We start from the raw sequence: 21353 nt of genomic DNA, 5'->3' as shown, positions 1-21353 counted from the left end.
TCACTATTTCAGCAACTAATTAAGGGGTAATGCTCATGGTGCAGCAGTATATGAGGCAATAAACGGCTTTGGCGGCTGATTAAACGCTGGCACCGAGGCATTTAATTACAGCAAAAGCCAATTACCATGTGCATATTCCGACACCACGGACATTATTCCTGTTATATGACAGAACAAGGAAAGGCAATAAACCATGCTATAGAGACGTATAGTACAGGACTGCATTTAGCTTTGCCAGAACCTGCACCCCTCGCGCTCAGATGGGGACTCGGGTTCCACAGGGAAGGCTCAAAAGAAGGTCACAGTGGAAATTGTTCACAATACATATGACCCATTTGAGATCTAGAAACGGAGCCAAATATTGCAAATCCTTCCTTTACTAAGGTGCATTTGACCATATGTAGAAAATAATAATCCCACGCTTAGGGTAACAGGTGCAGTTGAAGCCTCACCCTAGCATATTGAGCATCAGTGGGCAAATCAGTGGCACTGGTGGAAGAGGTTATGTGCAGCCTTTTCTTTCTTTCAGTTATTGAATTGCAGAAAGCATAATCAGTTGCAAAACACCACATGCCATTCTTCAGCTAATTGATTTAAAAGCTGGAGTCTGATTTTCACAGGCTTTCAAGCTCTTGCACTATCCATTTGACTTAACCAGCTCAGTACCTCTTCAAATTAAGCCCTCGCTCTCTTTAACCAGAAGTGAGTTCTTCCTTTTGAAGGAGTTTCCTAGAGAAATTCTCTCTTAGAAAATCCTTGGCACGAAACCTTAGCCAGCCTTGGCATGCAAACCTGCCTCACGCTGGCATTAACAAGCCTCTTATTTAAATGTTGATGAGCTCTTTGCTGCCAGTTAGCAATGGGAAATGCAGTCTGTGTGTTAAACGAGAGCTGGGAATGACTTCCAAATACCAAAATGTTTGTTAAACTCACAGCCCACCTCTTCCCTCCTTGGGGGTGGGAAGCTTCCCAGCAAATTGGCCCCATTTTGCACAGAAACTGCCAGACACGATCAGCCCAAGGATCCCTCTCATTCTATGGCCCGCGTGGGACCGACGCCAGGACCACGGCTTCCCAGGATGCCCTCTCGTACCCGCGTTGTTCCCGTCTGCCCTGGGGAACATTGCCCCTGAGCCCCATTAATTAGGGGGGTCTCACGCTTTGAAGGCAGGCGCCCCTCACCGTAGTGTGCATTTGGGCTTGCTTGTTTGCTTTTAACCTTTCCTGCTATAGGGCAGTCTGGTGGCTGCTGCCTTTACTGAGAGCTGATGAATCTCAACCCCGAAGCCTTTCAGGAGTCACTTGGTTCTCCGTGGTGTTTTATAGAAACGCATTCCACAAGCTGATTGACATATTACGTATGTTGGTTTATCTCTTTAGTTGACAGGTACCCCCTCAAATCCAGCCTGAGGCTGTGGGAGCAGCTGCTAACTATTCACTTGCCACCCCGTGGAGACCAACTGATTTGTTGCCTTTAAACCCTCATCTATGGCGAGGGCTCTTCAGTCCTTCTGGGACTCTTCCATTTTGCAGAGTCTGAGGTGAGTCAAAGGGTGAGATTCAAATACGAAATGTGAGGCCAGGCAGCCTCTCGGTATCCTCGTGTTACCTTTTCTGCCTTCTGAAATCAACATGCTCCCCAGCCAAGGAATGTGTAAATTCTTTCGGCTATCACTCACTTTTGGATGGAGCCCAAATGCTCATATACACAATCGTCTGTTTCTTCAGTGTTTGAATGAACCAGAAAGGCTTTGTCTGCTATAGATGGGAGCTTTCAATCCCATTTATGGTACATTATATCAGTCTGAAATAGCATCTGTAAGGTTCTTAAACTGAACCACCGTCAGATTTACAGCCACCGCAGTAGAGTTAGCAGGCTGGCTCCAGAGAGCTATGAGCAGTAACCATATTCTCTTGAAATATTTGCTTTCTTTGCAAAGTTGACCTGAGGAAGAATGTGTTGTTCATTTAAAGATTGCAGTTTGTTCATTTATTCAGAGAACATCTTCATTGGCAGCCACTTGTAAAGAGATGAGCTTCAGAGCTGAAAGCTGAAGACATGCTTCTTGTCATCGTGGAGCTGGCGACAGCTGCTCAGCCAGGGAGCTCCCCGTGATACATCTACATATGTGCAAGGTACAACATGGGGGATTTGAGCTGCTCAACATCATGGGATGAGCAAGGCAGCTCAGCAAAGCACAGTCTTCCACTCAAACCTCTGCCCAGAGAATGACTGGGAACTTGACTGAAACTCAGCAGACAAAACAGCAGTTGCATGCACGGACATGTTCTTGGTTTTTAATATCTCTGCTGCCTTGAAGAGCACTTGAAACACCTCGGCAAGGCTGCAGCAGCAGGGCCAAAATAGGATGCACCAAAAATCTCCCCCAAGAGCTTACTGTTGGGTCATTTCCAGTCTGCTGGTCACCTGCAACCTAAAGCAAGCTAAACTCAGGGAAGCTATCCCCCATACCATCCCCACTGTAAACTGCTGGGAGAGTGGCTGGTTGTTTTCAGTTGTCCAGGGGAAGTGCGGGAAGCCAGCCGAGACTGGGGAGGTTTCGCTTGATGCTGTGCAGATATGGCTAGTGACAGCCCATGTCTCAGACGCTCCCAGTCTAAGAAGGCAGGACACACGAAGAGCAGGCAGCACTGCCAGCTCAAGCTGCCAGAGCCTTGTGTTTATGTGAAATTCTTGGCTTTCATTTAAAATAATAATAATCATAATAAAATAAAATAAAAATCTGACCCGCTCAGTTGGAAATACGATCGCTAAAGAGTCAGAAACCACAAGACCATTTAAAAAGGCCCATAATTCATATGTATATACTTATAACTCTTGATTTTGAAGCCAAAATCATGGTGTTTGGAGGCCCAACTGAAGTCTTATGAATTCCTAGGGGCTGACAGTACCAAGTGGGAAAAGGGCAAAATTAGCACATGGGAAAGAAAGAGGGTTGCCAAAGGTATGACGGCAGGTCAGTGGGAGAGCCAGGCCTCCTGCCTCCTCGCCCCATGTACTAGCCACATTGTCTGGCCTCCTTCCCCAAAGGAAATTAAGAGTCCTTAAAGCAATCCTGGCTATTTTAGTCTTGTGTTTCCATCTTCCTTTTGATGCTCTTATTTTCGGCAACACGCGGATCTTGCAGCATCCTGCTGCTCCCCATAGGATATTATTCCATCTCTGGGGCTCATGGTCATGATACTGTGTGCTGATGACAGCTGTGGGAGTTTGCAAGTAGCTTAACATTTGCATGCCATGAATATGCAGCTCTGAGCATGGCCCAGTTCTCCATGCAGCCGGCCTGTGCATGTTTGCAAGGGATGGCAGCATCCTGCGTACGTCTAGATCCCAGGAGACATCAGTTCCTAGTGCCTTGGGTGACATTTTTGTATATGCTTGGCTGTTTATAACCACAAACACCTGGATAAACAGCTTTCTGGGAAATCTGGGCTTGCTTTTAATCACAGCAAAAAGCAGGGTCTTCCTGGTTGAGTAGCAATCGTCCCTACCTGAGCTGTTTCCAGGATCTGCTGTCTGCACACCAGCAGAGCAGGGAAACCTCCCAGCACTCAGGACAGCCCAGGCCAAGGGCAGAGCCCACGAGCTGCTGCTCTCCCTGCTGCGCAGACGTCCAGTTTCTGTTTGCACCAGCACAATGTCAAACATTGCAGCAGCAGCTCTGGCGGAAGGTGAGTCTGTTAGAACGGAGGTGTCGCTTCCTCTGCTGAGGCCTCTCTAATAATGCCGAGATGCTTTTCTAACTAATTAATTACAGGGCTTTGGCTGAGTCTTTTTAATGATTCCCATCTTCCTGCTGCTGCTCTGCAATCAGCACTACTCGCAGCGCTGTTCAGAGCAACGCTGATGCCATCAGAGCAGACGGATGAGCGATATGGGGTGAGGGGATGTTTTTATTCAAGCCAGTTTTACCGTGAGCTGCCTGAGTTTCTGCTCTCTGATGTACTTTCCTGGAAAGGAGGATGACGATACAGCAGGCAGGTAGCTCTACCAGGCCTTTTGCCCTCACCTGGCTTGCTGTCTCAAGGGAAGAGCTTGTGCAGAGTATAAATAGTTCCCACTCTCATTAAAAAGCCATAAGCTCCTCAGGGTCTAGCTTGCTTGCACATCCCCTTGACTCGGCAGTTCAGAAAAGAATTGAAGCTGCGGTCTGGAAACTTTGCTCCTGGACCTTGAATATTGAGACTGGCTCTAGGTAGAAGAGACCGGCCCAAGTCAGCCCTCCAGCCCACCTATTATCTATACTCTGATAGCACATAGCCATAGTCCACGGCCTCTTGTGCTTGTACAAATCAAAACCTGTGTCCAAATCCTTCTAGTCTCAGCAAACAAAGACGACTGCATGGCTCCACTAGACTAGTCCAGGCTATGCAGTATGATAGCACGACCGTGTGTAGCGGTGATCTCCAGCTGTGAAGCCACATTAATTATTGTTGCTACTACTGCCTGCTTCATTAATTGACTCTTCATATTGCAGTAGGAACCAGCTGCCCCAGTCTTGCCCAGAGCTTTATTGCAAGGGTGAAGACAAATCCTCACCTCAAAAAAAAAAAAAAAAAGTAGTAGCACAGTAGGAAATGAAAGGCAGCAGGAGAAGGCAGCTGTGAGAGCAGCAAGTCAGTACAAAGCAGCAGCCTCAGGAAACCGGCTCTCAGATGGTTGTGGGTCACTACAAAGTGAGATTTCAGGAAGGATTTGAAGGCAGATACTTGTGTCCTTTTAGGCTCATTCCAGGAATAAACACAAAGAAATATTATGGTATTTTTTAAGACGGATATGTGGGATGCAATCGGTACATTACAAGAAATTTTGCTTTGTCTTTCCACAAAGGGTTGTTGTGGGTTTTTATTCATTACTTTGAAATGTCTGTATAGGTACTCTCATTTCAATCCCTGTGGCATGAGCCAAACAGAGGAGATGAAACCAAGGTTTTCTTGAGAGCTCTATAATTAACAACTGGTCCCCTGAGCAGCAGAAGCAATCGAGCCTGCTTTCCTATGAATTTGTGCCATATGTGGTTCTTTGCTGTCTAAGAAGGAGTGAATTCACTCTGCAGTTCTTTGCTCATAGAAGGCCTTCCTGAGGTACTTCTCGCTGACAAAAACTTGCAGGGATCTAGCATCTTCAAGACCTTTCCATCTTCTTTCTTCCCCTGCAGTTTGGATGAAATTGGTAAGGAGGTCCTGAAGGTACCAGGAGGTTGGAAAGATGGATGGTACGGAAAAGCTGGCTATCAGATGAAAGCAGAAAATGCCATTATGTGTAGTAAGAAACCTGGTGGGGGGAAGTGTTGTATGTCTGAAAGGAGATAAATTCAGGTCACAGACTCATTTTCTGTGATTCCTTCCTGGAGAACCTGTAACACTAAATAAATGATGCAGTGGCCTTCAGCTGAAGCTGCTGCATTTAGTACAGCTCTTCCAAAGATATTCCTGCAGCCAGACTTTCAAAGAATCAACATTATCTTTACCGCCTCTATCCCAAGATCATCTAGAACTAAACAGAAGTTCAAACACAAGGTGCTGTGACTTCCTTCTCGGTGTAATTGATAAATATTAGCAGCGCCTTTGTACTGGCTTGAAGCTTTTGTGCTGAATTTGCATCTAATAAGAAGGGGCCTTTTAATGAACAAATAAATAAATAAATGGAGGAAACCTTCTCTTTGAGCTAATTTTAGGCACGTCCATGCTGACAGCTGCTCTTCCCTGATATATCTCAGCCACATCCTGGAAGGGCCAGGGGGACTAAGCTCCGTTCCTGCCACTGCAGCTGAGAACAGACCTTTGTTTTATTTTTAAGGGATTGATGGTAGCTGGCTTTCCAGAACCTCCCTTCATCCTGGTTTCCATTAGGAGGCTTACAACACAGGTGGGAACAAAGTTACAGCACTTGAATGGATGTCCAAGCCACACACAAACCAACGAGAGGTTGCAGTCGCAGGGCACGGGGCGTCAGGCTGAGGTTTGCACTTGGTGGCCTCCTCCCATGTCGCTAGCTGGGAAAGAAATCCTGGAGTGCTGAGATGTGAGCTCTGGAGATGTACCAGATTTCGAGCAAGCAGGTCTGGCACGTGGGGTCACCTTGGGGAGAGAGCCCCTGACGGACTGCAGATGTGCAAGGTGGCTCCAGGGAGAAAACCTGGGGAAGGGAATGGGGCAGGGCTTGTGAGAGTCCCGTGTTCAGCTGTCAGTGACCTAACAGGTCTGGCCCTGCTTCTGGTGAGCTGGAGAGCCCTAGGGAAGACTTCCTCCTCCTCTGGGCATGAAGTAAGCAAAGAGCAGCTCCTTGCAGTGATCTAGTCCATGGGCTAACTCTTCTGTTTCCCCTCACTCGCAAGGCACTGTACAGATGCATAAAGCTGAGATGAGCACGACAGGAAAAGTTTCAGCCCCACGTCTGCTTGGAGAGAGAGATGAAGTGGCATAGAAATGGCTCTTTGATCTTCACCCGTAGCTTTTATTTTTCCCCTGCTCTAATTAGAAACTCAGGACTTGTCTAGCTTGGATGATTGTTTCATTTCCTCGTTGAAAAGGTGATTACCCCTTTAGTTTTCATAATTACCTAATCAGCAAAAATCAAACCAATCAATGTTAATTTCAACCCTAATAAATATTCTCTGGTATTCTATACATTTATGTATATCTCAAAGCTCATCCTACTCGAAAGAAAAAAAATGATTCCACGAGCCGGGCCAGCTTGCTCAGCATCACATTCAACAGCGTGCCAGCTTCCTGTGAACTCACAGGGAGGGGACGGTGTGTGACGGTGCAAAGCTGAACAAACGCACCTAGAAATTGGGATGGGAAAGGCCAATGCATAACAAGAGGTCACCTGGCCTGTGCCCTGCCACAAGATGGGACCAGCTGGACCCAAACTAGTCCAGGCAGATGTTTGCCTCTGTCCTGTTCGTGAAAGCACTCTAGGCTACAGACTGCACGGTCTCCCAAGCAATCTTTTCAGTGCTTAAACTGCGTTCATTAGTTGAGACATTTAGAGATGGTGCCAAAGTTAAATCTTCCTTGATGCACTCTAAGCTTATTATTTCCTGCCCTGCCCACAATGGGCTAATAGCCTGAACTCGAGCTGGGTTACTTCTTCCTCTGGTAGGTGGATCTGGGGGGGTCATGCTATCCACTGAGAAATTAGCCTGGACTAGCCACAGTCGTTACAAAAATACTGCCTGATGGTTTCCAAGAGTTGCCAAATTCAGGATCCAGCTGATGACCGAGGCCTTCCTTAGTCTTCTAAATCAACAAAAGTCTCAGCTTTTGGGATAAGGACGAATCATACGAGGGACCCAGCCAGTGTGTGCCTCACTTGACCTGCTCCATATACGTAGGGTTGTAAAATTTCACTGTCTGTATACTTGTTGGCCCAGATGATTGCCCACTGCTGTGGTATCTACTCCAGTGCAGAAAAGGGAAGGGTAGAAAAAAGTAGTATGAACTCAGCAGTCACCTGCCTGCTATTATTTACCCTGATAAGGGGCAAGTGCTTCTTTCTGGCACTGGTAATAGTGGCAATACTAAATTGTAGTTGTCCCAAATTAAGTCTTCTCAGCATTGTACCAGATGCTGAGATGCCTCTGGCAACTTTTTCCCCATTTGCATACCATCATCATTTGTGCCTTCCCTGTTGACTGAACATTGTTCTGCTTACAAGCAACTCTGCTGTGTGGCAAAATGGCACATGCTTTGGGCCAGGACTGTCATTTCATGCTGGGTTCACTCAGCGTGCTGTGATGTGGGTTCACCTTCATAGCAGGGCATCAGCTGTGGAAGGATGTGAGCCAGACAAAGAAGATATGGCTGGCTTTGCTGGAAAACCAAGTTTTCACGTATGCCTCCACCCGGCTCCTCTTGCAACTGTGCTCCTGAGGAGGAATTTCTCCTTCCTTCCTTCAACCTGTCCCTCCTCCCAGCTGCCCTACATCACAGGACTGTGGCTGGACCTTCTCATCCACTGGAGGACTCCGACGTGTGGCTTAGAAGATGGGAGGGTTGCATGTTTGTGGTTAGCCTAGGCTTATGTTTTAGAGGGATGCTTTGGCCCCTGATGACTCTCTCTGTGGGGCTGGCCTTGAGGACAGATGTGTAGCAGTGAGGTGAAGCAGTGCCAGATTTTCAGATGTTGGCAGTTTCTGTGGTTTCTGAGGAAGCTCCTCACCACAGAGGCACACACTTTTTTTTTTTTTTTTTCCTGGGCAGTTCCTGGTACAGGTAAATCCGACTCATCTCTTTCTTGGGCTGCAAGTGGTGAAAAATCTTCCTAAAGCCACGTCTGGCAAGTGCAATGAGCAATCGTGGCCTCCCGGTACCCAGCCCCCACATGGCAGATGGAGCTGAGCAAGAGGGAGTTTTGCATTGCTTCTTGTCTTTCAAGGAAATAATTCCTGAAGAGGAGGGAGGGCTCTGCTCCGGGTAGATAAACAGTCCCGTTGAGCCAGACCTCTCATGTTTCTGCTCCTGCAGTACATGAGACAGCATCCTGAGGGATCGTGCGGAGGGGCTTTCGAGCTGGCAGGAGCAGGGTGGGAGCCCCGAGCTGCTGCCATGCAACTGGAGTTAACACAGTGGTGGGAGGGAAGGAAAGCCCAGGCCTGGCAAGGGCTGGGGCTGAGAGCTGGCACAGCTGTGTGTGAGTGCAGGGAAAGGTTTGCAGCCCATCAGGGCACTACACAAGAACCCAGGGTTTGATGGAGCTGCAGGTCTGCCTGGGAGGCTCTCAGAGCAAATGGGAGCAAGGGCCAGAGCTGAAATAGCAGGAGCTACTGCACCTAGGTAGGATGGGAAAGTTGTACCGGAGATGCCAGCCAAGGAGGATGGGTTGCAAGGGTTCCTTGCAGGTCAGGACCCCAATCCTGATTCTTGATGCCAAAATGTGAAGACCTCTGGTTTAAGGAACCACTTAGAAAAAAAATATATATATATATATATGTATATACTTTTTTTTCTCAGAAGCATAGCACAGGATGCCTGGGAGAAGAGGTGTGCAAAGGGGCTTGGGGCTTGGTAGAGCTGCAGGAGAAGACCCAGCATGGCTCAGGAGAGGACACCAGACTGCTCACTGGGCAAAGGCTTGTGGACACATGTGGAGTCTCTGATCACATTGGCCTCGAGCAATGGCAGACACCTGCTGCTGATAGGTTTGGTAGCTCAGCCACTCTGTGAGCTGCAAGTTCAATGCCCGCCAACAGAGCCTTCCCTAAGGGCTGACTTTCCTCCGTTTACTGTGCAAGTGACTGGATCTTCCAGCCAAGATCTCCAATAATGGTGCAGCTCAGCAGCATCTCTGGTCCCAGGTGCAAAAGGATAAGTAAAAGATCACGCAGGAATTTATTCCTCTTTTCTCCACTCCCCATTTTCCTGGCTAAGCCAATGTTCCACTTGGGATATTGGACCCTGATTCGGCAAGGCAGTCCCAGGTCCCAAGCAGTATTTGTCCTGGGCACAAGGGCATCAGAAGCAGGAGCATGACTGCCAGCAGAGCCGGGAAGCGCAGGCCTGCACAGTCCCTAGGGGGAAATCATTTGCTGATTGCATCTGTTTCCCAGAAGCATCACTCCAATTTATCCTGGGATTCACGTTTTTCTCCAGCAAATAAGCACCTTGGGAGCTTCATTTCCATCTCAGATGTTAAATTTAGAAGTGGTGCTTCCCCTTCTCCCACCCTCTCCCTGCCCCCTTCCCAACGGCTCCTGTATCTCCCCTCCAGCCCCCACCCTCACCTCCAGCTCTCCCTCTTTGTCGCATTACATAGTAATCTGAGATGCATTGGCCGAGCTCCAGGGAACAGAATGTACTTGGCAGGGAGACGGGTCTTGATGTCTGCAAAATGTCGGGAAATGCAGCCAAGAGCTGCTAACTGGGTCATTAACCTCTAGAAGAAGAGCAAGTTGTGGAGCTGTGCTCTGTCTCCCTTCATCTCGCCAATAAAAATGTCCCAGCAACGAGCGAGGGAAGAAGAGGTTTACAGCTTTAAGTCCTAAGCACTCAACGCAACCACCCCTCCCCGACCCCCCCTTCTCCTTACCCTCTCCCCCAGCGCAGCATTAAAGCTTATAAGTGGCCTTTTAAAAACACAGCGATCCCCGCGGAGCTGTCCCTTGGTGCTTGTAAAGAGGCTACTGGAGCAAACCAGTCGCTTCCAGAGGCACACTGCTCCTGCCGTTCGTTGCTAGAGGGGCTCAGAGGAAGGGCCCTGCCGATATGTTGCAGCCCCCTGCCACCCTTGGGCGAGGTGGGACGGGGACGCTGCCACCACCCATGGAGTGGGCAGCCAAGCCACTCACTGTCCCAGTAGAGCTGCACACCACATTTCTGGCCACCCCACCGCTGTGAGTTGCCATCGGGTGCTGAGGCCAAGCAGAAGTGGTTGAGTCCCCTTTGGGGTGCCGCACGGCAAGACGGCAGTAGATGTGCCATGGAGGGCCCCAAGCACAAACGACCCTCCCCATGCCACTTGGTGCAGCTTGGAATGAAGTGAAACCTGTTTGCTGATGGAAACGAGCCCTCTGCTGTGTGGGAGTGGGTGGGTATGGGGTACCCCCTGGTGAGGGGTAGCCAAAGGCTGGAGGAGGAGTTACATCTCCAAAATCCTTCCACAACCCACACTAGGTGCCTGGTGAGCAGATCACAGGATGGAGGTTAGTGGGGTGGATTGGAGAGGGGAATAAAGGTGTCACAGGGCTGGACTTGATCCTTAGAGGTGTGTTGTTTTCATCCTTCTCCTCTAGAGGAAATCCATCCTTAGAAACTGCGTGGCTGGGCTCTCCAAGGACCCCTCAGCTTACTTCTGTGCCTGATGCCATCATGTTGGGACCCCCACGAGTTTTTCCACCCAAACACACATTCCCTTTGCTCTTAATCCATCCCCCATTTCAAAAGAAGCCGTAACACTTCCCAGCTAGTGCGAGACAGGGGAAAGTGCTGCCTTCAAAACCTGGATCTCTCCGTGCGACCCAGGTTAGACAAGTTGGAAATGAGCCGCACCCCTGAGGCACGTGGGGCCCTGCAGCAGGACAGCACCCTGCCCGACCTGGCGATGAGGACATTCGCTGCCATTCCCCACACCCTCAGAGCCCACCCATGGGCCCCTGGGGAACCTCAGCTTGTCTTTGGGCGCCCGGGGAACCTGTCTTTTCCCCCTCAGCCTGTCTTTTCCCCTCAGCCCCTCGCAGCGCTTTGGGGTCAGCCGGTGACCGCAGCTCAGCACCCAGGCCACCCCGAGGGCGCTGAGGTGTCGGCGGCCATGGGAAGCCCGGAGAAAGGCCGAGGGAACCCGGCAGCCGCTCCCCGGCCTCTGGCGGCCGGGACGTGCCCTCATCGTCCCCCGCAGCCACCGAGCCGGGGCCGGGGGCGGCAGGGCCGAGTCTCCCCCTTCCCCCGGCCCCACGCAATGCCGCTCCCCGAGTGCCCTCTGCTGACGAGCCGGGGCTGGAGCAGGGGCCGGCGGCGCGGCCGATGGGGGGGACTCCGGTGGGTCCCGGCCGGGTGTGAGGCGGCTGAGGGCAGGGGGAGGGCCCGGGCCCGGTTCTTCTTCTCTCCTCAAGAGTGTACAGGGATGGACCCGGTGCGGGATATGCAGCGGGACAGGCGGTGGAAAGCCCCCACAGAGAGAGGGGATTGCTGCTTTCCCCCCGAGTGGGTCTGGGGAAAGCCCACCTCTAGGCAGTACAGGGCTCGGCATGGTTTGGTTTAGCATAACAGTTCTTGTGAGCTCGGGGAATATTAATTCTTCCGTAGTGAATGTGCAAATTAACACCTCCCAGCAAGGATAACTTTGTCAGCCGCCAAAAACTTTTAAATTAATGTGACCTCCCCACTATTCCCCTAGCACCTCAGTGTCAAAGGCATGGCAGTAAAACTGTGCTATAAATCAAGCCACATTCATTCCCTCCTCCCTTTTCCCACCCCGTACCCTAAACACCAAAGCAGAGACTACCCTAGGTCTTCCCGACTTCCCCAAACGCTTCCTCAGATTTGCCGGGTGCCTTGAAGACTGCACAGCAAGCGCCAAAACCCAAAAACCTCTGCCAGGCTCCGTCTCGCCTGCACTCACACCACCACGTCCAGCACCTCAGTGGGATGAGGTGCAGGAGGACAGGCCGGGCAAAGCCGGCTGCTTCTAAGGGGGAGTGGGCTCAAGTATCCGCTGATCGCCTCTGAAAGCCTTCTTAGAAGAAATATTATTTCTAAGGGAGGAGCTGAGTGAAGGCCCCGTTGAAATCAGTGACCCAGATGAAGAAGCAGCCAGTGGCATCCAAGCCCCCATGCCTACTGCAGCAGCCCCAGCGACACTGTTCTCCTTTCAGCAGCACTTCACGCGGAGGAAATGAAAGCATCGGAAAAGGAAACGGGGCTGAAAAGGCTCAGATCCCGAGCGAGCGGGCCTTTGTTTTCCCATTGTGCTAGCCCAGCTGAGCCTGTGTTGGAGCAGAGCCCTCCTGCAGCTGGGCCCAAAAACGGCAGCCAAAGAGAAACCCCGGCAACCGCCCGTGGCGAGAGAGGGGTGTGCGGAGGCTGCAGCGCTCGGCCGTGGTGGAGGAGAGGTGAGGGGCTGTTTCTGGACATCCCAAGGGTTGCTGGGACCAAAAGCAGCTTTGGAAAACACACTGCTGCACAGTGGTAATGCGTGTGCTGTTTCACATGCGGAGCCGGCAGTAAATCTGACAATGTCTCTGGCAAAACACTTCCTCTAAGGGCATGTCTGAAACAACTGGGCACTGCACGAGCAAACATCGTGCAGAGCACGGCCCTGCCAGTGACCTCGCTGGCTTGGTGTCAGCACAGGGAAAGCTCTGCCTTCGCTTTCAGTAATCAAAGGGTTAAACTCAGCCCTGCTTCTCCTTTTCACCCTGTTCAGGGAATGGTCTGTGAATCAGCCATGGTCTGATCACCTCCATCACCAGCTGAGGGGCTGGGTATGCCTTCCAGCCATAACGGCTGCTCCAGAAAGAGGAGCCATCACTGTGGATCCTGGTCTTGCCATGATTTGAACCAAACTGACCAGGCGCCTCTAGGAGGGAGGTCATTGCTCAGCAGACGGGAAATCAGAGGTAAGTTGGGTGGAGCTGGGGGAGAGGGCAAGACCTGAGAACACCTGTGTTTGAAGATGTGGGCCTTTCTTCCCTCTGTGTCAGTGATACATATATAGTGAGCAATACTTAGGAGGGGGTGAGGCTGCCTCTTGGCTTCTCTTGCCTTCCTTGGTCAGAACAGGTCTGCAGGAACAGTTTAGCAGTGCTGAACACAAAAACAGTGCTGGCCTCGCAGGGATGCTGAGCTGTGCCATGTACCTCTTGCAGCTGAGCCTGTGGACCCCTCTGGGGCTCCATCTGCTTGAGCTGAAGATGGTGCTGTCCTCTGTGGCCAGCAGAGCCTCTTCAGATGTTGAAGCTGCTGTCAGCCCAGCTGGCAAAGCAGAGGTGGCAGGAATGTTTTCCCTTCACTTGGGCGAAGCTGGAGAATGATGCCTTGGGGACTGTGCCTTGCAAGAGCCCTGTTTGGTCTTTCTTGTCCTAGCTCTGAAGAACACGATGTGACTTAAATAAAGCAGCTGGGGACACAGGCTCCAGTGCTCATGGTGACTTCTTCATTCCCAGACAGAGAGTTTGTCTCTCCTAAATTTGTACTTTAATGAGACTGTGATGGACGGACTCTGTCTGCTAACTCTGCTACTTAACACTACCACAGCTGCTAGTGACTTTCAGCCCAGAATAACATTGCCGGTGTCATTGCCCTGTGATGCAAATACCTGAGTAAGGGTCCTTGCTGAAGTTTTTCAGTCTCGTGGCTTTTTGGTGGCCCTTCTTCCTGGATTTGTGTTATTGCATGAATGTTTTTTATTTATTTCTGGAGAAAGGGCTTTTAGGCTGCATAATTACTGAGGGAAAAAGGCTTGATCATTAAAGGCTCCCCAAAGTAAATAAATTAAAAGAACCACCACTTGAAAATTTCTCTTTATGCTAATGATAGGAGAGACTGATGACTCGGGGCCTCTGAACTCCTGGAGTCAAACAACATCGCTTCCACTTCCTGAAATGACTTTTTCTTAAAGGATCTGCATGTGTTTTCTGCAGCTGATTAAGGATCTACAATGTTTTATTCATGCACAACTTGGGATTATCAGCAGTGTTTTACATTTCAAACCAACCATTGCCAAGACTTCTGCAGCAGCTCAGGGAAGCTGTGCTTCCTCAGTGCAGCTCGAGGCTATTCCTAGAGAAGGTGTCACAGCTATTATTGTAGGTTACCCTTACCCACTAACCTGTGTGATGAACTGTTAATGCTCATCTCTGGTGCTGCCTTTGCTGGCTCCTTGCCTTTTTAAAAATAAATAAAAATAAATCCTAAAACTCTGTGGCAAGTGATCGTCTTTGTGTGAGTCAGTGCTGAACCAGTTGTTGCAGTGAAGTATCAGATTTTATCCAAAGAAGGAGCTGCGCTTCGGCACAGGGCAAAGCATTTCTTGGATATACATGAATATCTAGTCAGTGATATTCAGCCATCCACGGCTAGCCCAGAAGCTGAGAACTGTTTCTGTTTGTCCTGGGACCACTTGGAGCTTGATGGTGGCCCCTTCCATTTCCGAAGTGTCACCCTTCCCATGACTGAAAAATTCCCCTTTAGTTGTTAATTCTGCGGGGACTAAACCACAGCAAGTTCTGATCCCAAGTGGTCCATTGCATTTGTGAATAAGGTCCCAACTGCTGAATCTGACTGAAGTCAAAGTGGTTGCAACAGCAAGTAATTCAGCTCTCTGAGGGAAATGCACAGAGAAAACCCCATGTCTCCAGCTGCACGGTTACTGAACAGCAAAGAGGGTCATATATTAAAATTGTGAGACTGTTTAAGCACTCTGTAATTAACTGCTGTCTATTTAACCAGACAGCTAAAGCAAGTTAATTCACTGTCAGTTAGGAGACTTATTAAGCATCTGTAGTTTTTTAACAATTTGCTGGTCCATCATTAACTACCCCTAGATTATCTTGTCAAATTGATAATTAAATGCCTCAAAAATTCATTACAGACTCGATATATTAATAGGAATATAATTAAGTAATGTTTGCTTATGCGATCTGCAGTTTATTACCTGCATGCTGATTTATCTCCAAGGCATTAACTAAACCTTAGCTGTAGCCTATTCAGAATCAATACAGGCCCAGGAGTCAATAAACATCGTATTAGATCCAAACGAGCTGTTTAATTGGGAGAACGCATTGAAGTTGTCTTCTGGACCTCCTGTGAGTTTGATAAGGGAAGGGTGATCCTATAATCACCAACCTAAACTTGCGGTTGCTATTTTTCAGCTGGGTCAGAACCATCCCTGAAGAAGAGGTCTAATTTTGCTGCCTGTTTGGATTGGGTTCTGTAGTCTGTTAGAAGCTGCCTAAATTGGTCTTACTGTGCTAGTCGCTTGGTGCAAGGATGAATCAGAGGCTCTATTTTGTAGCAAAAGCTGGAGTTTAACTCCTGTTGTCCTGCACGAGGAAGATGATAGCCTAACAGTCTCCTTAAACTTGTAACCCTTGGACTTTGCATGTCATGTGGATTTCCAGGGAACTTCGAAGTTGCTTCATTAATGTTATTAGGCTTGAATTACAGGAAACTTTTTTTTTTTTTTTTTTTTAAAGGAGGGGAAAACATGCTGCTTTTACTCTGAATAACTGTAAAGATGGAACAAAAAGTGTTAGGCTTGCTGTACTGCCGAAATTAAGAGCGACCGTGTGCACAGCTGTGTTTAAAGACGTGGGCTTGCAGTGAAGATATGTTATCGCTGGTTACCGTCTGCTAGGATTAACCAACCTGCAGCTGGGCCATTGATCAAGATAAAGCTGGGGGGATGCGACCACCCTCCCTCTGCAGCTGTGCATGCCTGATGCCGTTAGGTGTCGGGGGCCTGGTGCAAGGAGGTAGGGGCTGAGCATGTCCACAGCTTGGCTGTGCCCGGAGGTGCTGTGGCCGTGCCCATCTGCAGGGCCTGTTGTCCTGCAGGGTTTACAGGCTGGAGCTCTCTGCTTGGTTTTGTAGCTTTCTTTATAATTCTTAAGATCAGGGAATTCTCATTAAGATGGATTTAAGTTCGTGTGTACGTGCAGATGAAAATCATGATTTAAGAATAAATAGTAAGATGAAATATTCCAAGTCACAGTGTCATAAACCCCATGAAGTACAGAGTCATATTTAAAAGAAATCTTAAAAGAGTGAAGTTAAAATAATATCGTTGTAGCAGTCCTCTCAGGGACTTCAGCTTCCCTCTGCTGTTCAGCAGTGTTATGAAATAACTGTATCGTCATGAAGAAGGTATTTTGGCATTCTGTGGCCCAGATTAGGTGAAATTAACATTTTACATGGTATATCAACATTTGGGTTGTGCTTTCTCCCCTTGAGGCATCATTACAAGCTCGGGGGTGACGGTATTATTGCTCTGCTGTCCTACTTTGAGCTATGGTACTCTTCCTGGGGGGGCGGCAGGGGAAAGAAGCTGACGATATATCTGATGGTTTCCTTTTCCCCAGTGCTAAACTGACGTTAATCATAAACAACCTACAACAGAGTATGTGAATATAGACTGGAGTCCAAGACAGGCTCTCGTGCGTATTTTGTGAGCATGTCTCTGAGGTTTAATCTTTTTTCCCTAACTTAAGGCAAATTTAGCTTTGTTTTTCACACAAGTATATTTGGACTGTTTTGTTTTCAAAACTGGTATTCTACTGTTTGAATTAGATGAAAAGCTGGCCAGATCCAAGCTGAGCATTCCTGGAGGAGAGTTCCCAGCAAGCATGCTTGTGTGTGCAGCCCTCAGAGTCTGCCAGGCTCTTCTGTGAAGTTCTGTAAAGTGTTTATAATGCTTAAAAAAAAAAAAAAAAAGAGACTTTTGATCTGAAAAACATACAATTCCAGGGATGTCTGTTGGCTGGGGGAGCAGATCTTGAGCTGGTATCTACAGAGCATTTTTCCATGCATTCTGTATGTGCATCATCCTTCCCGTTGTCTGGCTGGATGCAGCGCCTCACAGGTCCCGACCAGGAATGCAGAACTGTTGTAAAATTTACACATGCTTGTCTACTAAGAGCCTTTGCCTGGGAAATTTGGTTAGGAAATATTTTCCTGCTTCATCCTTCTCTGAGCTTTACTGGAATTAAAACTGAACCAAACTTCTCTGAAAGCTCAGAAATGCTTCAGTAACTTCTGTTTGTTTTCCTCGTGCCTCTGTACTTGGCTTCTGGCAAGGCCTGAAAGCAGCACTGAGTCACTCGGTAAAGAAGCCTATTTTGACAGCAGCCCCCTGGCCTGAGCAGGAAGTTCTCAAAGTCTGAAGACACCGACGGTTCTGGATCTCGCATGGTTAAAGCCCAGATGTGCAAAGCCTGAGGACTTCGGAGAGGTGCTTCAGCTTCTGGAAATGTTTAGACCATGCAAAGCTGGCAGTATGGAGAACCTCAGCTGTCACTGGAGTTAACCAAAGAGGTGGCTACAGCAGAAATCCTTAATCTTCCAGTAATTTTGAGAATGAGTCAAATTCTTTGAAGTTTATTCTTTGAAGAATAGAATTCTTTTATTCTCCATCATGACTATTTAAAAAAAAAAGGGGGGGGGATAGGTAGTGGGGGGAAGTTCCATCTTACTCACCAGATCTGCAGGCTCTCTGGATTCTGAGTCGTAGCTGCTGGCTGCACTGACAAAGGCAAGTTTTTTTAATTTGCTTTCTATCCTCATTAGTACAGTAGAGGGGGCACAGCAAAGACAGGGACAGCAATAGGATTGTGCAAGCATCAACGAGATGATAAATTGGCCCATCAGTCTTCCTTGCTGGGAATAATAATTAACAAGGAAAAGCCCAGTTCTACTCCCAAACCTCAGAAGGAGTTTTGCATGGTAGAAATAGGGAGTGGGAAGCAAGGAGGTTGGGAGGAAGAGGAGGCAAGTATTTTTTTTCGATAAAAGATAGATCAATTTATGAGCGTTTGATGTACAGACTAAAAGACAACCGTTGTTCCTCTGCACAACGTGACGTTAGCGTTGCTTTACATAAAAGAGGCACTGAAGCAGATCCCTCCACAAACTTTAGATTTGGCAAATAGGCGTTTCCCAGCAGTGCGAGTGTGTGACACCATGCAAAGGAAGTCACGGAGCAGGTCACCCCGTGTGAATTCACCTACCTTCTTTCATCTGCTGAGATGAAGAAGAAAAGAAATAAGAGAAAGATGCGAAAGGGGAGGAATTGGGTCTCTCTTGATATTTGCTAGCTATACGGTGCCTGCCATGAACAAGTCAGCGCTTGTTAGCACTTCCTACGTGGTGGGATGTGGCACACCACACTCCTCACCCCGTGCACTGAAGAGGAAATCGCTGATAACTGTGATAGTTTGCTGTTGGGGCTACCTCGCTCAAGTTATCTAAACTGTTAGAAAATATATCAAGGTGAAGAAAGGCTCTTTTCGTTACAGTTGCATGCAAAATAACCACTCTGCTTCCAGTACTCCAACATTATCTGTGGCCGTTCTGCGCTGTTAAACTGCTGCTGAGCTCTCACCCTGAAGGAGTTGTATCTCAGCGCCAAATACAGCGATTCCTAACACGTGAATGGCCATATGCCTTACACTCCCACAGCCAAAATCTCCATTAGAGTTTATTTTATAGCAGTTCCTACCTTTGTGTTTGTAGAAGACTATGGGTACCATCTGGGAAAAATTGTTCTTTGTTGAATTTGCCTTTATTCCCCTTGGGATAGGTTTTTAAGGCAGGAGATGCTGAAGGATGTTCTGAGGACAGTAAAAGCAGCTTGAAGTGAAGATGTAGGAGGAAAAGTACTCAAGCTGTTTTTCTGCTTTTGCAATTGAAAGGAAACTCATGATATAGCAAATTTTCAATGGCACAAGAAATTCTGCCATCTACTTCAACATGGCACTATTAGGCCAGCAATAGGGGGAGCAGCTGCTCAGCCGTTGTATAATTGACATCACTGAAAATGACCTTGGATTCATAATTAGGGTTCATGAGGATCAGAGGAAAAAAAAAATCCTTAAAAAAATAACATGAACAACTGTGTGAGTGAGCACATTGGAACTCGACCGAGGGCTGAAGAAATCCTGCCTGTCCCAGGGCCCCGCAGGGGGTGAGATGCGGGCGCCTGCGCTGGGAGAGGTTCCAGGTCTCTCTTGATACTGAGCAGTTGACCAGAAGTGCTGACATTTTAGGAGAAGGCCTGAGAAGTTCAGATTAGAACATGCTGTGGGGAAGAAAAATATAAAAAATAATAAAATAAAATTGTTTGTATATTTCCTAGGAATGAATGAGCAGGTTCATGCCAGTAACACGCAATCCGCAGCATGGCACGCATGGCCCACAGCCTCCAGTTCTAATCAGTGCTTCAAGAAAACATGCTGGCATGTGTTGCATGTGGAGTAGACCTCCTTTATCATAGGTTTGTATATCATATCATAAATAACATATATTTGAGAGCTCGGACTTTGATTGCCGCCTAAAATTGGGCACCGTGGTTTTCTTTCCCCACTCAGTGGGTTGGTTGGTTATGATTCTGAATCCTTTCCTGAGGCTCTTTAGAGTCCTGTATAACTTTCATCCATTTCGCTTTCTAGCAAAAATATATTTCAGGAAGTTCCATAATTGCACATTTCTATATGGTGAGGTTTGGCACAGGAAGCCTGATGTGAGGTTGGCTTCTTTTTCTTCCTTTTTAACTTACAGTGTTTAAATTGGGTTTCTACACAGATTCAAAAAACACATTCTGCTGGGTCACGCTGGAGCCTCAAGTCACAACTTTTGTTAAATGGGGAAGGAAATGCACCAAGTGTTCCCCCTCAAGCTGTCCCTATGGAGAACCCACAGTGTTCCTGTGCAGAGGTAATTAGCCAGTGGACTGAGCATGTCTTGAGCTGCAAACAGCTGCAAACCTGCAGACAGGTGCTCAGAGTTTAGCAGTACTTGAGTGCTCTCGGTTTTGTTTGGGTTGTGCTCTATTAGACTTTCGTCTGTTACGGGAGGGGACTCCAATTTCCTTTAATAAATAATGATTGTGTTTTGGAAATGCCAGTCATATTTGGGTAGCTACTGAAACATAATGCATGAGAAATGTAAAGCTAGATGAACACAGTTTTATTCCGGAGTTTGTGTTGCATTCCTGGAGGGGGTTACAAGTCTTTTTTTACAGTGGGGTGGGAGCTCTGAACCGATTCCTTTCAGAGCTGCCTTGAAATGCCACTAAATGGCTGCTTTCACAAGTCTGATTCTAAATCAGAAGGCCCCTGATACCTTATGGAAGATGTATCCTGTCGAGTTAGACTTGGGATTATTCATGATGAAATTAAAAATATGGTCAATAAAGATACTTGTGGTTTGAGACTCATGAAAAATATTTGTCTTGGTACTCAAAACACTTAAACTAGAATGATTCAAAATCAATGTGAAAGAGTAAAAGGATTAAACACAGACTTGGAAACACATCCCAAAACGTAATTGTAAACAGGAAATCAGAACCGAGTGGGTGTATTTCTCGTGGGGTCTCCGAAGTTGTTCTGGGGCCCTAAATGACCAAATGTTTTACAAACGGCCAAGTAGAAAACAGCAGTCAGGCATCAGCATGGCAAATAACACGTGGCCTGCTTGGGGCCGCTTGGTGAGCTGGGCAGCGAAACGCTGTGTTCCCCGGTGTGACCCCACGCCAGCAAGGGAAGCTCCGGCTCCAGCCAATTCCCTTCTGCTGCAGCCATTGCACAAGCTGCCGGTGCGCTCCAAAAGCACATGACCCTCCAGGGAAAGCAGCAGAAACGGTGATAAAATAGTTAAACTGCAGCTGTCCCTTATAAGAAGCATGTTAATTAGGTAGAAAACAGCATCAGGGTGCCAGTGTTCCTGACTGGTTTTCCAGTCCGTATGAGAAAAGCCACCAGTACAAGGATGGGCCTTGCCAGTTTTCGGCAAGGTCGCACTAGGGACGAAGTTGAAATGCAGAAGAGAAGTTGCTTATGGCATGTGAAGACTAAGGCTGCTGTAGTCAAGATGCCTGGAGGTCTTTGACCTCCTGGTTAATGGAGAAAGGTCCCTTTTTTGGCTCCCGAGTATGTCTGGATTCAGACAAAATGGGGTTTGCTCCAATAAAGCTTCCAGCCACTTTCCCTGCAGCCTTTTCTCTGTGCCTTTTGAATTTGGAAGCGGGGCTGCTGCTCCTAGAGCACTGCTTTTCCTGCTGCCGAGTTTTCCTGTTTACTCTCATTGCATGGGGTGGACTGGTGGAGCTCACACTGACTTGGACAGAGCCGCAGAAGCTAAATGTAGCATCTGAAAGAGTAAAGAATCAGGATTAAATA

Source organism: Anser anser (assembly GCF_964211835.1).
Source record: "Anser anser genome assembly, chromosome: 9".
In the NCBI taxonomy this organism is placed as follows: domain Eukaryota; kingdom Metazoa; phylum Chordata; class Aves; order Anseriformes; family Anatidae; genus Anser; species Anser anser.
This window is presented reverse-complemented; position numbering follows the sequence as displayed.